Source organism: Ambystoma mexicanum, chromosome 3p, assembly GCF_040938575.1.
Source record: "Ambystoma mexicanum isolate Mex_15411 chromosome 3p, UKY_AmexF1_1, whole genome shotgun sequence".
Taxonomy (NCBI): domain Eukaryota; kingdom Metazoa; phylum Chordata; class Amphibia; order Caudata; family Ambystomatidae; genus Ambystoma; species Ambystoma mexicanum.
The window spans coordinates 163,891,688-163,910,729 of record NC_090925.1 but is presented as its reverse complement, the minus strand read 5'-3'; positions in this window follow the sequence as shown (position 1 = coordinate 163,910,729).

Here is a 19,042-nt window from a genome sequence, read left to right as displayed (position 1 = left end):
CTGGAGCTATAGCCCCCTCAGCACCCGCCCCTAGCAACACCTCTAATCTGTGGCCATAGGATCTAACATTTACATACACCAGTTCTAAAAATGGAGCAAATGCTTTGATTATACAGAATGGAGCAAACCAGTTTTATCCCAATCCAAGCGCCTGGAGACCATGGACATGACAGCGGTGCGCCTTATGAATCTGTCTTTGCACTGCAGTAAACACGGGTCTGGCTGTGTTTTGTAGAAAGTGTTTGCTCCATTCCCTGGCGGCAACATCGAGGCTAATTTCATTTGCTCCCTGGCTCTGTACAGGGGCAACGCTTTGATGATCTCGTCTGGCACACTGTCTTTTATGACAAACCCCTGCCAAATACAGAACAGCAACCTCTTTACAACAAGCATTGCCAAAGCCCAACGTTTAGTCTTTTGCCGACACTGGATAGGCATTTGCCAGGCACTGGCATCACATGCTCTGGTCAGCACATCATTTGCCGCCAGCTGTTGCCATCTCAAGGCCAGTTAGCAGGACTGGTTCCGGGATTCACAAGACCCTTTGTGGGAAGCGACATTCGCAGACCCTAATTTTCCTATGAATTCACATCATTGAAAATGAAATCACAGGAAGTGATAGATAGATACTCGATGACATCATGGGAAGCTGTTTTCAGGAAGTTGCCAAGAGACAAATAACTGCAATGTGCAGTCACTGCCATTACTATACATGTGGCTCCACGGCTGTCTATTTATCCCTGGCTGGGGTTTATTTTTAAAAGTGTACACTATGAAAATGATTCACTTTTAGGGCCTTGTTTTTTTTTTTACAAGAAATGGCACAGGGAGATAGAATAAGTTACCTAGGATCACACACTTTGGTTAAATAGTGACAATGGGGTTCGAAACCTGTCCATGATTTAGCACTTAATTATACATGCCCTAAGCTCAGGTTTATATACATATGAAATCATATTTCGCTATCAAGTGGTACAAATGAAGTTGTACACATGTGTCCTGAGAAATACACAGCGCAAATAATAAACCAAACAGACAAATATACGAATCCTCATGGAAACATCTGAATTGCTCCCATCAGGTTGGGGAAAGTGATGTAAGCCTTACAAATCTCCTGCGTTTTACGACTGTGCTTCTAAGATTTAAAGACAACACAAGCAGTGTTACACAGCATTACCTGCTTGTAGTCATTGGTAATTACAAACATGTAGACTGTTAGTATGCACAGTTGAAGTTCCAGTACGTTCTTTTGTGTGTGAAGAGGTAGATTCAACCGAGGCCTGGGAGGGGAAGGCACGTACAAGCTAAAGAAGTTAGATGTGTTCCCGATTTGTAGATAAGTCTGGACAGATGAGCATGGCTGCCACAAAGACAAAGCACACATGCAGCAAGAGTAATATCTGTACATCTTTTTTTTGTTTTTCATTTTTTTCTTTTTAGAGCATTCTTATGTGCGCTTTTGTCACGTGAGCACATAGGTCTCTGGTGTCTGTCTTTTATTTCATTAGCATAGCTGGAGCAGAACTGTTGCTCGTAGGTTGTATTAACAACATATATCTTTGATTGGTTTTGCCACATGACACATTTGTATTATTTTAGTGAAATAGCTAGAGGTAGTATTAAGAGTAAAATGGGAGTATAATAAGGTTAGATGTCGGGTGTATTAATGAACCACAGTCTGGCAATGTTTTAACAGGCCCAGTGCAGACTTGATGGAAGCCATTATTATTAAGTGTTTGAAAGGCCACATCACACGGTAAAATAACATTTCTGCTGACAGGAAGAAACTGTGGATCAGCTCACCAAGGTTGAGAAACGATGAAGCCCACAGTAGCTAACTATTTGCAATGACGGAAAAAGTTTCTCATGAGAAAAGAGCTCCAGCTAGACCCCAGGTGCAGTCCCACACAATAGGCCTTAGGAGCAAATATAATAGTTAAAAGGCATTACGTAGTAGAAATGTACCAACAGTGTGCTGCAAAGTTTATTCTAGCTAAAGCTGGTACGAAGCGTAGGGAGAGACAGGAGGGGCTCGCAGGTGCACAATGCGAGGGAGAAGAGAACCCAATTGGGGGATTGGGATATGGTGTTCCAGGGGCTGTAACAATGTATGTGGCTTGTACTATCTCCAAACACAGGGTCCAACTAGCTTGTAGCTATTATCTGTTTGTGTGTCGAACTGTGCCAGCTAATTACAGCTAAGAGTTTTCCTGCTGGTCAGCTTGAGTGATGTAATTAAGGGGCAGTATATTCTGGTATTATGACATCATGAATGGGTGTTAGAGGGTTTTGTTCCAGGCAATGTTATCAACAATTAGCATTAACTAATGTATAGGACCCCTTAGGGGCTCAGAGATGCTGGCCAATCATGTATTTTGACCTGCCCCAAAATGTAATTAATGTTTTGCTGCAAAAATAGTGTCTTGACAGTGGGCAGGGTTGAAAACCTTTCACCCAGTTCAGTTCACAGGACTTACTGAAATATTCTCACAGCTGTTTGGGGGTAAATAAAGCTGTCATGTTTTTGCATGTTGTGTTCTCTTTTGTGGATTATTTTTGTCCCCTTTGGATTATTTATCAAAAGAAGCCCCACTTTACATGTGTGTACAAAGGTCAACCAACATTGAACTAAAGTAGGTTGTTTAAAAAATAGTATTAGTTTGGCTGGTACTGTGATGAAGAAGATGACCGGGAGTTTTAAGATCACTGAGAAGAAGCCGAACGAGCGGTCTAGTTTTCAATGGCCAGTGATTGGCAAAAGCAATACATCAATCCCACGTGGAAGTTCGTGAGTGGTTCAAGCTCAAGTAGGTAGGGGAGATATTAGAGGGAGAGACCCGTCCGCCTTAGAGGAATAGCGTGAGCAGTGCAGGGCCCGGTGAGGTGCGGAAGAGACAAAATGCGCACCTGGTGAAAGGCATCAGACTGCAGTGGTGCTGCAGACCCTGCAGAACGCCCGAAGGCTACTGAAACCTCCTGAAGGGACACACCTGACTGGGAACCAAGATACCTTCAAGAAGGAAGCAAACAGGTGTGTGGGTTGTCCAGGAGCTGTTAGAGGTCCAGGGTAGCAACGGGGTGAGTGCAGGAACTCAAAAGCAAGGGTCTGGCACCATGAAGCGAAAGAGAGACAGTTGTACACTTTGCAGGAGAGTGAACCAAGTGGATACAATGCAACCGTGCTAGTCTGGGACCCACACACAACAGTAAGAGGGCCTGTGACCCTGATGCAAATATAGAGAGAGTTGGAGGGTGAACCAAGCAGATACAACACAGCAGTGTGAGTATGGGACCCAAACCCATATGGGAAACCAAGGATGAAAGTGAAGAGGGTATGAGACCCTGTGAGAGGAGAAGAGACAGCCCATGGAGAGAGCACTTGCGAAGAAGAAGAGTGAACCGAGCTCTGTAAAGTATTGCAGGTCTGGGACCTACACCCACATAACAGGATGAAGAGGGTCAAGAACCCTAGGGCTGATAAAAGAATCCTATGCTTGATAGCAGACCATGCCAAGCTGATAGGATAAACGAACTGCAAAGCCAGAAATGGTTCCTCGTGAGTTATAAAGTGATTAAAGATAATAAGTCTTGGGGAAAGAGCACAACACGATGATTGGAATCTTATATTTTGGAACATTATTTTGCATCACTGTTATTACTAGTGAAACTGGGAACTTTTCTGTTGGTTTTATTTTTTATTGTAATAGTTTTTTTATGACGCACCTATTACCATACCTGAGTTTGGTTTTTAAGCCAGATCCAGGATTTGAACCTTTGTTGCTCTGTGTGGTCTTGCTTCGAAGACCAGAAAGGTACCCCTGTGCTATCCTCTGTTCAAACACAACAAACACTGTTTATTTTGAGAAGAGACCATCCTTGCACAGTTATTTAATTAGTGTTAGGGACGGAATTAGTTTTTGGGACACAACAGTGACAGACCTTTTAGTTTTGGGCTTCCTGAAAATTTCACTTCGTTTCATTTGAGGTAGAGAAACCCTTCTTAGTTTTAGGCATTTTTCCGACCCTCTGTTTTATAAATAAAAGTCTATATCCAAAAACATACCACCATTGTGTCCCAGCGTTATAGTATTCAATTTCTAGCACCCTTGTTTTGGCTCATTTTGCCAGGTCAGTAGGTAGGGGCAATGCCAGATATTGTTATCACGTAAGATGGTGACACTTTTGCGGGACGTTGGGAGTTGCTTTGGTATAAATGGCATTGTTGCCACCTAACAGGCTATCCCTTAGGACGGTCTGTGGGGAACAGTGCAGAACATTATTACAGAGTTCTGTAAAGAGCAGAGCTTTGGCAGCAGAGTAACATGGCACAATATGTTGTTTGTCTTTAAGATAGCTCTGTGTGTTTTGGACCTGCTGCTGAAATGGCAGTGTATTCTGCACATATATATATATATATATTCTTAGAAGCGGTGTATATAGGCACAGTGTGTCATTCTCATATTATTGCACCCTAAGAAACTCTTATACCGAACTGTTTCTTCTTTTATTCTTTGAATTTAATACATTTAGTAAACCTCCTATGTGTTAGCTACATGCTATTCCATGCAAAGGACGCTCTATACAAATTTAAAGTGCTTGCGCTGACAGTGCTACAAAAAATAATACAATTTCTGACAATACTAATAATTAAAACTGGAATATACAATACATAGAACATTCTAAATATTAACAAAAATCTCACATTTCATCTGACATACCTTGAAGAAAAATGTATTTCCTGAACAAACACTTGTAATTGCTTGATTATATAATTTCTCATACAAATGCATGTGATTACTTCATTGTTATTGTCACTACGAGTGGGACGGGTATGCCCAGACGTGGGTCCCTTGCCTGCTGGGCCTAGAACGCAAGCTACTCCTCACTGATGAGGCCCAACAAGGCCGAAACATGCCTGGGGTTGCTTGTGGTCTAGTGCAGAAGGGATGTGACCTAGCATTTTGGGCTGGACTGCTCCTTTTGGGGTCGTACCAAGTCTGATTTTCATATGGTGTTTCCCCTTTTGTAATGGGTTGGCAGGTGAAGAACAATGGTCTGGAGGGTTGCCCAGAGCAATGCCAGAGGTTAGGATTTATTCTAAACCTTCCAGCCATCACCTCCTTTGTTTTGCAATGATTACTTCATTGGCTGATTTGGTCTCATACATGATGGACCGGTGTGCCTGATAATCTCTACATATGAACATTCCTCGTGATCTTTTCAGAATGACAAATGTACATTCATAGCCAGACAGGTGGATTCCTGTTCCTGCATTCTGCACTCATATCCACTCTGCCCATCAAACTTCAGAGGTCACACCATTGTGTGCCATCACGATTGGCAACAATAACAACTCCAATTTTTACATCACTTAGAAATGGAAAACGAGCTCAGGACACACTGATGGGGAAAATACACCCATGAGAAAATTCCTCCCAGTCTCTAAGGTGGATTTAACAAGGATCCTCAAATCCGTCAATCCATCGGGCTCTCCACATGTCATCTGTGAAGCCACGGCAGTTCACATGGTTTTCCTGGCCCCAGCCCTCACATCTCCCAGTTCATTAGGAGTGCTCACAGGGAAATACGTTTTTGGCTGACACTCAAAAACTGCATCATCACGCTCTACTAAATAAAGAAAATTGCAACCTAGAAATATTACTCAATTTCAGTACTGTCTTTGGCTCCCCCCTTAACCGAGGTCTTTGAATTGTGTTCAGCCTTCAATTCAGAACAGACCAGGAAGAATCTGGTCTCTTCAAGGACTTGCAATGCAGCTTCTGCCTACTCTGCTGCACTGAAACCACCATATCAGATATTCAAGAGTAGCTGCTCAAAATCAAGGAGACAGCCTTGGCAGAATCTTTAATCCTCCTTCACCTCTGTCGTCTTCATCACCTTAGACTATAATACTCTTCTTCATTACCTGGGACATAAAATGGCTGTCAAAGACACTGACCAACAATATGTGACTAATACTTGGATGTCATCTCTTCTCCCCTGGGGAGAATCCTTCTCCTGTGGCCAGAGCGTTACAGCCATAGTCCATCAATCACATGGGGAGTGAACATCCTCATAGGATTATGCATGACACCCTAGTAGAAACACCATACATTTCTACCAATGTGCCAACTTCCTCACCCGATTTTTTACCCTCTCCAGAATCCTGGAATACCTTGTATTTGTATGCAAACAAAGTAGAAGTGTGTCCTCCCCTAAATAGTACTGAGATGAAAAAGAACAGTCATGACATCTTAAAGAATAGTACTGAGACGAAGAAGATGCATGGTGTGCAGAGGAGCATCCTGTTTAACTGCAATAAGCAGACCAGCCTATTCAATCTAGACAAACCCGGCAATTGATTAAAAAGGAAAGAAGGACGCCCAACAAGAGCCAGTCCTCCCTAGAGGAGCCATGAAGGAAGGCACAGTGTCTGCTGTGCACCAGAAGAAAGCGGGGATGCCCAGGAAGAAGCCAAGAGCTCCGAAGCTGGTCCTGAGACACAGGAAGGGATGGCAGGCTGGCAGACTAAGACGACAGGTGCTCCAGAGGCTTTGGAAGTGTAACGGCTTCCTGAAGGAAGGTTGTTGTTGCAGATACACCACAGACCAAACTAAGCCTTCCCGAGCACCACGAGTCCCGTGGCTGACGGAGGAAGCTAGAAGAAGATGGACACCCTTGCGAAACAGGAAAACAGGTACATGAAGTGGCAGAGGGATTCTGGGAACCTGAGAAAGTGGTGGCAAGTAGAAAAGTAGAAGAAATACCCTGAACCTAGGGTCTGGGGTGCTGAGAAGCAGAGGAAGTCATGGCCAGTAGAAAAGGGGGAGAAGTACCCTGAGCTGTGGGTCTGGGACCCTGAAAGTAACATTGAAGAAACATCTGCATCTATGATCATATAAGGTAGTGCTTGGCAGGAGAAGCAAGCAAGAGAGAGACGTATCGAATACAGGCGACTTTGGGATTCACACGCAAAAAAGAAATACATCATTTGCTCATCTTCACAGTCACAGTACCTGGGAGAAAGGTGAACCAGGCAGTCTGTGCAATAGGTAGTACTTTACTGGAGAGTACACCAAGTCTACCTAGAAGGAGAACTGTTGGCACCAGTCGAGTCTCAGACGTGTACCCATATAAGAAGGACAGTTGTTACTTCTCTTCATTGTCACAGCACCAGGTCGAAGAGTGAACTTGGTTGGCTGTGCAAAGGAAGAGAAACCTGGGGAAAGGAGATATCCACTGGGATTTGTGTACATTGTGGCAAAGATGAGAGAAGGGAGACATTCTCTTGGCCCTTGCAGTGCTTTGTTTTTGCACCATTTAGAAGTTTGTGTTTTGAACTTTGTGAGGGCTAGAGTGAGGGTGTTGACATGACTGTGGATTTCTCTTTATTTTGACATCCTGACGGACCCATTTGAGATTTGTGTTGAGGAAGGGAACCCCTTCTTAGCATTAAGGCTATTGAGGCATTTCCCCCAACTCTATGTTCAATTAAATAAGTCTGTAGCAAACATTTCTTTTAAAATAATGGGTTAAGATGTTGCTTTTTAGAGCATACCTTTTAATATAATTGGGTAAAAAGCCAAGCAGTTTGCAATTGGTGCAGGGGGGACCAGGGAGCAGGCATGGTATTTGTTACTGGACATCTAGGATAGATGTCCAGTAAAAAGATAACATCCCTGTCCCCTGGGCCTCACAGCGCCTAAAACAGGCACACAATCAACGTGATTATGTGTGCATGCAAAGCACTGGGGCTCCCAGGAGGCAGGGATGGCATTTCTTTTTCTGGACATCTATGATAGATGTCCAGTAAAAAGAATACCATCCCATGCGCCAAAATCAGCCCTCCTTCTGAGGCACTTTGGAGCCCAGGAAGTGCCTCAGAAGGAGAGCTGAATTTGGCCGGTGGGTTGTGAGATTGTGCAAGAAATGCCTTTCTTGTGCAACCCCCGCCCCGCCGCCAAAATCAGCTCCACAGACCTACACAAACATACACACACATTCACACAGCAAGCACTCTATCATTCACAAAAGCACCCATCATCATACACTCACTCATAACTCAAGCATGCACGCATCCATGCCCATATTTAAATAAAAAAATAAATGAACATAATCGTACCTTTTGCCCCGGTCCTGAAGTTTCCTCCACAGTGCCCCAGCTCCTGCATCATGAACAGGAATTGGTGCAGTAGCCTGTGCATGGGTGCTGAAATGCCCCGCTCCATTCTGCGCTGTCTGTATGTGCGAGGAGGCACAGGAGCTCCGCTTCAGACACACAGACATGCAGTTCGCCAGCCAGCATTTTCAATGAACTATGGCTGGCGACACAAAACTCCCACAGACTTGCATGGCTCATTGAGCATGTGCGGCCTAGGAACTGAATGGTCAATGGGAACTAGTGTTTCCCTTTGACAGTTCAGCCAGCCTAGGAGCGCTCCCTCAGCTGGAAAAAGCAGCTGAGGGAGTGCTCAGTGTTTCACTGGACTGGCTCCTCAGCTCATCCATAATAAGTGAGGGGCCACTGGGTTGACAACCCTCGCCCATTATGGATGAGCCACCCTTGTCTGGGGCTCCCGCCTGTCCCGCCCCTCCCTACCTCACTCCCTGCATAGTCCCTGGGCTCCCCCTAACCCACACCCTGCATAGTCCCAGGGCTCCCCACCTGCTCCAAAAACAACTCCAGGGCTCCCCCACTCTCTCCAAAAATAACCCCAGTCTCCCCCTGCTCCAAAAAGAACCCCAGGTCTCCCCCTGCTCCAAAAACAACCCCTGGTATCCCCTGCTCCAAAAACATCCCCAAAGACCCCCCCTCACCCTTTCCCAAACAATCCCAGGGTTCCCCCACCAGCTCCAAAAATAACCCCAGTGCCCCCACCTGCTCCAAAACAAACCCAGGGCTCCCCCATCCGCTCCAAAAACAACTCATGAGACCCCCCACACTTTGCATGAACAACCCCAGGGCCCATCTCCTTACCTCGTATTTATTTATTTATTGGTTAGATATACTTTTATCCGAAACGCTTTGTATAACACAAAGACAATACAACATATGCAGGTCATCAATACAACAGCTAAAACAACACAATTCTAAAATGTATCATCCAATACACATTAAAATTCATCATTCAATACATTTTACAATCGCCAAAATCTTTACATAAAATATGACAAAGTAGTATATTAGGTTGGTGTCGTTACCACGCATAAAAGACATCCATAGTTCAGTTGTGTCCATCATATCGATTGCATTGTTAAAAGATTTAAAAGATTTGGTTCTGATCATCGTCAAGCTTTCACAATTCATTATTAGGTGGTAAAGTGACTCATAAACATCGTTATCACATAAACGACATTTCCTCATTTCCTGTGGGATACCAAGTATATCACCTTTGGTTGCCAATGCATTTGTCATATTAAATTTCATTAAAAGATAGGTGCGGAAAGTGCTAGTGCTTGGATATGCCACAATATATTTTGGAGGCGTAATTCTGGTTAAATACTCTTCTAGATATGGACCACTGTTTGACTTCTAGGCAACATTGGTTATATTTTGCTCATTCCAGAGCTCAAACACTTTCTTTTTTATGTCTCTCTTTTGGGCAGCAATCGTTAACCTCGTTTTATCCTGATCCTGTTTCATTCCTGGGACTGGATTTAAGCACCCTGGAAGCGCGCTCTCTGGAAAGGCATAGAGAACATGCTTCAAGGGTGTGTATTTCTTGGGTCAGCCACTCCCACTTCCCCTTACGCCTGGCCCCGTCACACTGAGCATGCATGTCAGGGGCCATGGTAGGGTGGGATATGCACAAAAGTGCATATCCCATCCCACGTCAGCTTTTTCTTTACTCCCTTTTAAAAGAAGTATGTCATTTTTTGTTTCTTTCTTCTTTCATCTCAGGCTGGGGTCCTCCCCCCGAGCCCTCCCGGTAATGAGGGTGCACACCAGAGTTTGAATACCACTGTTCATATTGGCAATATTTGGACAAAGCCATCATGAGTGTGTTCTTACAGCAGCAATATTGGCATTATTTTTTCTGTTGTCTATACTGCATATCTACAAAATTCTCCAACTAACAACTCGGCATGTATTTGCTTTTCTGCACATGTACTGCATGTTCATTTCTCTGTAGAGTTACCTTTTTCTATTCTTTTTTCTTGACACTGGTATGTCAGTGTGAAAAAATAAAATAGAATGGAAAATATCGTGCCCTATCAATGACCAGAAATATTAAAATAACTAGCAATTAAAAAACAAAACTTGTATTGGCACTTTGATATTTTCTTGGCACAGCACATGTTTTCAAAGGTTTTTCCTGTTAAACGTTTTACCGCTACCCTGATCTCTGCAAGTGGCCACTTTAAAATGATGAGAAATCTGACTGGCATAGCCACATGTGACTTGCAGTCATGCACAGGTCTCTGCACTAGACCCGGAGTTATTTCGCTGGGTTTTGAAGCTGCAACCTGTGTAGTGTGCACAGCGATATGTACCTGTACCTCCATGCTGACAATGAGGGTCCTACAAGATCCTTAACGTCCATGCGCACCCAACTCTCTGCCTCCCTCCCCTATGCATGTAACCCATTCTCTCAGGGGTGTGGGGGGTGACTGAGCGGAGGAGTTGGCAGAGGCATAGACAGGGTAGGGCCTGAGTAGGCAAGCCCCACCCAAAATCTGTAAATGCCCACTTAACAGCTGCGGTGTGGGCATTTACAGATGTTAACATCAATGCTGTGGGCCCCACTACATTAGCTTCAGGCCCTACTTGTTAGACGATCCCGGCTATGCCTCTGTCTACTGGGGTTGGATTGAATAGTGTGGTGTGTAGTGGGATGAGGGTTTGCTAGTAAGGATCCCAGCACAAGGACAGGACTTTTTTTGGGGTATGCTGGGGAATACATTTCTCTCACAGGAAATATGCAGCAGTGTTTGTCCTGGACAACTCAACATGAATGAATAATTGAAAGGTAACCTTGTAAAGCTCTGCTCTGTGCTATGAGTTGCCTCTGGCTACTGCGTAAGCTCTGACAATCCTAGGAACTGCCACCTGTAGTCCTTACTCTTATATCTGCAGCAAGCTAGCGAACCAGGATTGGACCTTATGACCTGCTGGCTATAACGACAGTATCCAGTTTAATTATACAGTGTTTCTAAGAGCTGTAACAATAGCTGTTCTTATTGTCTAGTGCAATGGTTCCCAATTTGTTTACCTTGGATTCACACTGGTCTGGTCTAAAGTCTAAGGAAAGAGCTTAACTCGTGAGCTAACCACCTGGAAGTGCATTCTGTAGGGGGCACCATAACCTCGAGCCGGGGAGGCGCACTTGCTTTCTAGTTTCTACTTATCTTTGATCTTTTCCATGGTTCAGTATCTATTCCCCCTCTATCCTCTAGGTTCACTGTCATCACAGTTCTTATTTAATTTACCACCTTAGCCAACAGGGATGGAAAGAATGAATGAAGGAGGCTTCCCAAGACTTTACACTCTGGTTAAAGAGTAGCCCACCGTGCATAGTTGTAGACGTTTAGTTAATAAATATGATATCCTATGTAACCTTATGGCAGAGTGTGCTGCCATTGGACAATCTGCGGGACATGCGACCCGGTGTAGCCCGGAAATCTCGTATACCCCCAGATTGTTCACAACATCTCCCTCTTGTCATGGCCCCTCTACTCACTTCCTCTGCCTCCTACTCCCATCGAAGCAGTAGCTCCTGGCATTAGATGAAAGGCCGGGTAAAAGCCGCCCGCACCTACTGCCGCCAACCTTGCTCACGTCACTTTGGGCAATTCTAAAGTGCCTCCTCCCTCGATGCTGGTGGTGATATGGGTCTCTTCTTCTTTTCCCCACATCCATTCTGCTGATGGGCAGTGATGTCATTTCACTAAAATGCCAGGGGTAGCAGAAGTGACATCACACGACCCTTGACCTCTGATGATATCACAGGAAGTGATGTCTTTGACCCCACCCCCAAGTGATATCACAGGAAGGGATGACACACAGCCTTTCATCCCTTGACGAAACAAGAAGTGGCATCACATAGCATTGTTTCTTAGTACACTAAGAAAGATATGGTTACGATATCACTGTAACATGAATGGATCCCCATATGTAGCGTTAACATCAGTGTGTATATGCCCATAAAATATTACCAAATTACTTTGAATGGAAGCAGACGTCCAACACAACAACCTGGACTATTGTACATCAGTCGGGCTGAACTGCAAACGGGCAGAGCATTGCCAAAAGACCTAAACGTCAAGGCGCAGGCATCCAGTGCCAGCCAAGTGTCTGGGCACAGACTGGAAACAGCAACTGACCAACACAAGTCCAACTCGAAAAACAATGGTCTGGAGGGTTGCGTCTTTGTTTTGTTTATTTGGTAAATAACTCACAGTTTTTGTTGTTAGATGGGTGTTAGAGGGGAAGGATGTTTTGTAGGTCACAGTAATTTCCGTGTTTTATATTTTAAAATGTTAACAACAGCAGCAGCAGCTCCACGACATCACCCCTAGAAAAGCCTGCTGGGCCTACAGACCCAGGCTACTACTCACTGATGACGCCCAACCTGGCTGAAACATGTCTGCGGATGCTTGTGGTAAGGGATGTCGCCTAGCAGTTCGTGCTGGACTGCCTCTTCTGGGAGTGAGACCAAGACTGATTTGCTCTTTCCCCTCCTGCAGTGGCTTGGCAGGCTGAGAAGTTATGGTCTGGAGGGTTCAGAAACACAAAGGGTCTTGTTAGAGACCAGGTGGTCTATTTTGACATTCCTACTGTCAAAGGAACAACATAGTAACACTCTATAACAGTTTTGGAGAAAGCATCTGGAGGATATATATCTCCTATTATTTGAAGCACATGCAAAAAGGCTGTCCATATTAGAAGAACACCCTGTCCCTTCCTCTCATGGATCTTACCCTAGGCTTGAGGTATTGCACCGACAATTTAAAAGGGATAGGGTAGAGATGCTGTCCCTATAACAGGTGTTTAGCTTGACCTTTTTAGGCATAAGCAGGACTTATGCCATAGATGATCTGTTAACTTGAATTATAGTCACAGATATCCAAATCTTTAGGTGACCTGACTTAGTGATCAGGTCGCTCTCACCCTGAAAGCTTTTATCATTTAACCATGCTCCACTATTCAGGAGCACCATTGATTTGTTTTTGTTTTTAATTATAATACAAGGTTATTTGAGATTTTCCCTCGCTGGCTAGATACTGGTTAATAAACCAGGTCTTTTTACCAGTGACCAGCAGTCAAAATACTCTAGTATGAGACATTATCTAATGTAGAATGTCCATGTGTCAGTGTTCTAATACATGACCTTGTATTTGTTATTATTTTGGAGCTAAACACCTGTTATAGGGAGAGCATCTCTACCCTATCCCTTTTAGATTGGCGGTGCAACACCTCGAGCCTAGGGTAAGATCCACGAGAGGCAGGGACAGGCTGTTCTTCTAATAGGGACAGCCTTTTTGCATGTGCTACAAATAATAGGAGATATATATCATCTAGATGCTTTCTCCAAAACTGTTATAGAGTGTTACTATGGTCTGGAGGGTTCCCCAGAGCTGTGCCCGGGAATATGAATGTTTGAAACCTTCCAGCTGTCACCTTTCTGTTTTGCTTATTTGGTAAGTAACCCACATATCTTTTTGTTAGATGGGAGACAAAGGGGACATGTTGGAGGATGTGTTGCAGGTCACAGTAATTGCAGGTAGGGTTTTTTTTTTAGATATAAGCAGCAGCTGCGCAACATCACCCTCATAAAAGCACACTGGGACTACACACCAATGCTATTCCTCACTCATAATGCTCAATGAGGCTGAACATGTCTGGGGCTACTTGTGGTCTTGTGAAGAAGGGATGTGACATAGCAGTTTGGGCTGGCCTGTCCCTTTTGGTTTGGTACCAAGCATGATTTGCACATGGTCATATGTGCATTTCTCTATGCATGCATGCATGTATGCATGTATGTTGGTGTTTTTCATGAATGTGCGCATGCAAGGAGTTTTATTAATGATGTGGGAATGTGCTGTTGAAAATGTATGTGTGCATCTGTGTGTGTCAGCCCTCACCCCTAAATTTAGATGCCATGCTCATTGGGCCCCTACACTTAGGGGTGTGACCTGTTGGGGGGCATAGCATTATTTTTTCTTTACCCTTGATGCACAATAACATCCATAAATCGTGAAGCAAAAATGGTAAGTGTAGTGTTTTCACTTGGGTAGACTGGCATACATAGAATGGAGGTACCCGCAAAATAGAATGTAGGCCAGTATATTCACATAATAACACTTAGATTTGTTTGGAAAGTCTACCCAAGTAATACCAGTATATTTACCTAATAACATTTAGATTTGTATTGACAGTCTATGTAGGCAATAATGCCTATTGTGCTTGCTTTACTCTTGATCTACAGTTACTGTGCATCAAAGGTAAAGCAAAAATGATAAGCGTTATTACATGGCTACACTGCCGTACACTGAATGCAGGCCTGTCTAGGCAGGCAATAACACTTATGTTTGCTTTACCCTTCCTGCACAGTTACTGTGCATCAAGGTTAAAACAAGTGTGATATGTTTTATTACATGGCCAGACTATTCTACATTGTTTATGTCAGTCTGCACATACTTTCTTATCGTGGCATTGCATTTTGACTTCTTTACCCTTGATGCACAGTTACTGTGGTGGTGCACAGTTAATGTGCATCAAGGGTAAAGCAAACATGATAAGTAAAAAAATGCCATGCCACATTAAGAAAGTATACAAAGACTGGCACTACTATTGTCAGTGTGCATGTACTCTCTTAATGTGGCATGGCATTTATTAATTAACATCCAGTGAAAAGCAAACATAAGTTTTGTTATTATTTGGATAGACTGACCTACATTAGTAGTGCCAGTCTGCATTTACTTTCATAATGTGGCATAACATGTTTTACTTGACCTCAAGGCTAAATCCATTGTGATAAGTGCTAGCTTGGCCCATGGTGTCAGTGTGCATGTACGTTCTTACTATGACATGGCATGTGTTACTTTTTATTTGACATCAAGGGTAGAGCAAACATGATGACTGTTGTTAAGTGGCAAAACAGCTTTATGTTGGTGGCTCCAGTCTACTCTGGTCTATTCTCTGTGTGTCATGACATTTTTGTACCTTGCATAAAGGGTAACAGCATACATACATGTGATTACTTGCTACACTAGGTATAGCGAGACTGGATATACTTTCTTTCTGTGGCATGACATTTTGTTGCAGGCTGAGAATATGGTAATACTGACATATATTGGTGCAGCATGCATGGCCATGTGTGGGCACAGCCAGCATGACAAGGTTTTATATACTGGAATTTGTTGTGGATAAAATGCATCATCACAATACATTGGGCAATGGTCCTGTGCACTGTAGGTGATTTGCATCTAATGGGTCTTTTCATGTGCTATCATACAACATTGATTGCAAACTGTGTGGCTTTTTGCCAAGTGCTGTCAAATGCACAATTGTAATCCATTATTGAGCATTCTTTCTGAGGGGGCATACCTCAGGTGTGGGCAGATAACACCTGTTACAGCCCTCTCCCTAGGGCTCTAATGTCTCAGTGTAGATGTAACCCCTATACTATTTCATAGGCTTTGAATGCTTTTTTCCTATTCACCTGGTCAGTAGTTGGGGAAAATGCTGCCTTGGACTTAAGGGGTAAAGATTTCGGATCAGTATTGCCTGATGTGATGTCATGCTGGCTGTTAGTTGGTTGGGTGACTCTGCACTGCTGTGTCATGGTGTGATGCTGGAAATGCATTGGAGGGACAGGGCCCCTGTATCCTTGTCCTTTACTGCTTTTATTGTGTGTTCTCTCGTGTTTTCCGTGAAGGAGTTCATGTGGGACTCCTGGCGGTGCAGCTCTCTCTTTCGGCTTGTTGTACAGACCCATGGGATACCCTTATGGCACCTATGGGTGGGGGTACAACCCTGTGCCCCTAGTGTATGTTTATGGGCACCTGTGTGTGGCCCACAGAGCAGGGTATGGGCTGGTGGCAGTTCTGTGCTGAATTGACAGGTGCCCTGAGCGTCCTCCAATTTGGGATGCCCAGGCCCTGTCATTGGAATCAGTGGATTCCTGATGGAGACAAGATGGCCCCCATGCCCCCTTGCCTTCCATTGCCCGATACCTTGGTTTTCCCAAAGTCCCGGGAAGCCCTGACTCTGTCCCTTCCCACTGACTGGCTGTTGGGTGGAAATTCCATATGGTAGTGTGGGGAAGTGCTGATCACACTGGCTGGAGCCTTCCCAAAGACCGTATGTTGTGGGTACGCCTGTGGGTGGGACCTGGGTGAATGGAGTGTGTGTTGTGGATATGTACTATCTGGTGTTTGACACAATGACTGAGACAGTCCTGCCCGAAACTGGTATGAATGCAGTGTGTAGTGTTGAATGGCATGGTACTTGTCCCAATACACATTCTGTGTTGTGAGTGTCTGGATGGAGAAGAATGGCCTGAATGCACCGTGCGCCTGATTGGCTGACTGACTGCCTGAATGCCCTTCTGAGTGATTGGTTGCCCGAGTGTGACCCAGCAGAATGAATGGGAGATCAACAGTATGTCTGGGGGCCTCTCACTGCTAGAAATCGTTCAGAAGCTGGAGTTGAAACTGACATGGAAACTGAAGCCTAACCTTGAAGCCTTTCTGGAAGAGAAGTCTTGCTGCTGCTCCACTTCGTCGATCTGAAAGCTGCTGTGTCTTCAAGAAATGATTCAGAGAGGACCTGGTTAGCCACCCTCTTCCTGAGCTACGAGGGACCATCGTGCACTGCTAACCTTCACGAAGCGCCCTGGAAGTCAGCCTACGAAAGACTGTTAGCCAGAGATGGGGACCGCTGATGAGAAACGAAAAGAAGCAGTGGACATTCCGTCCACCGTCATCGACCAGGGTTCACAGATTTGCTATAACTGCTGGAAGTCTGTCGAAGCCATGTTGCCCAGAAGTGGGACTGCTTGGCGCCGTGCCGTCGACGACCTGAGCCGCAATGCTCCTTTGATTAAGACATTTGATTCCCGGATGCGCTTGTCCGCACTGCCGACCGCCTTATCCCACCGGAGAAGGCCAGGCCGTCGATGCGCCAAGGAGTATCCGCCGGTGGGTTTCCCACCACCCAAAGACCGTAGAGATGCCGGATGACTCGAAGCCCTTGCTGGGCCAAAGTTCTTCACAAATTCTTTGCAGTCCTGAACTATCGTCGCCGAGGTGCCCCACACGCCTCTTCCCTGCAGGACTTCTTCGACTCGTCGTTGACGAGCACCGCCAGGACCGAAGCTGCTGCCTCACCGCCGTTGTTCACCGTTTTTGTCATAGGATCTCGACAATCCATGGCTCCTGCCTTAAAGGGAGCTGCTCAAGAAGGATCCGTCGACGACTCGTCGTCGAACTCTGCTATTCTAGGTACATTGGGTGGTAGAAACACTTTAGAAGGAAATAAGACTAAATGAACAATATATGGACTGGGCTTGTAGTATATCCTTATTTTACAGTTTGCCCAGTTGGGGGGGATCTCCACACAGAACTGTGCCTACCGGTAGGGGCCCACTATTCTGCAAATTGTTCTAACCAACTGCTTTCCTCCTTTGTCTATTGTTGGTTACCTTTATTGATTGAATTGTGTGACATTTGATCAGAGTACAGTTGATGCACTTTAATGAAATCTGATAATAATTGTGGTACCACTTAGAACAGTATATATTTGCCATTGTAGATTAACTGAGCACAAAGTGAGTTATTGTGATTGTGTATTTAACCTCTAAACTTAATTATATAAAGACTGTGTTTTCACTAATACAGTGTGTGGACATTCCTTTGTGGGTGCTTGGGGACTACACTGTACTTAAGAACCAGCCCGCATCACCTCCTGAGAAGCTAGGCCTTGATTGCTCGCCCACGTTTACCAAATAGAGAATCTTGGCTGGGGTCCTCTGTGCCTCTCCTCTGCCATATAGAGAGCAGGAGTACAGATATCCCCCTCCAGTCTTTACACAGGGGTCTGACGGCAGGTGGCACCATGATGTCTCCATGGAAGCTCGGAAGGAGTAGCTGTATCCCAATGATTCATGACTGAGAGTTAAGTACGCCACTGACTGTGATGACTTAGGACAGGACAGGAAAACAGAAACTGTCTGTGGTGAGAGCGTGTGAGACAGTGAAAGAGGACAAACGGTGTTCAGGTGAGTGAACATGTGAATATACCTGAGAGTAGTCTCGTTTAGGATTTCCTCAGATTTTCCCCTCCTATAGGGAGAATCCAAACACATAATGACAGGAAACCGCCACCGTGTGTTTGGAGACATAATAACGGAGGTCCGTGGTGACGAGCTAGCTCATACACCTAAGCCTGAGTGAGTCACCTGAGAAAGGTACTGCACATCAGTATGTATTTATGAGAGACAGTCCCACAAGTAGAGCAAGTGGTATTACAGGAAATCTATTATAAATTGGAGAAAGGTTGCAAGGGGTGGCAGCCCCTGTAACCAGGTGAGTTACATTGCCCCAGAGAGTAAAGTAAGGACAGAAACAATTTTGGTGAGTTGGACGAAGGGTGAAATTAGTGACACCATGCCATTTACTTGGAAGGGGCATCTGTGCTGGTGTTCTCCTGTGCGAGAGTAGTGTTACCCCGCAGGCATCAAACATAACATATGAATAGGGTAATTTAGCACCTTATCTCTATAGGTGGGGGTGGGAGTTGCGCTCCCATGAGCGAAGGGAGTCACACGGCAGGGTCAACCCACAAGTAACCCACTTCTAAAGGTTCTAAGGCAGAGTTCCTGGGCATGCCAACAGGTGCCAGGCATAAAGTAAAGGTGGAAAGATGTTACATTTCCTCCCATAAGAGGATACTATTTTAGTCAAATAAGTGAATCTCTCTCTCTCTCTCTCTCTCTCTCTCTCTCTCTCTCTCTCTCTTACTATCTCTCTTTCTCTCTCTCTCTCTCTCTCTTTCTCTCTCTCTCTCTCTCTCTTTCTCTCTCTCTCTCTCTCTCTC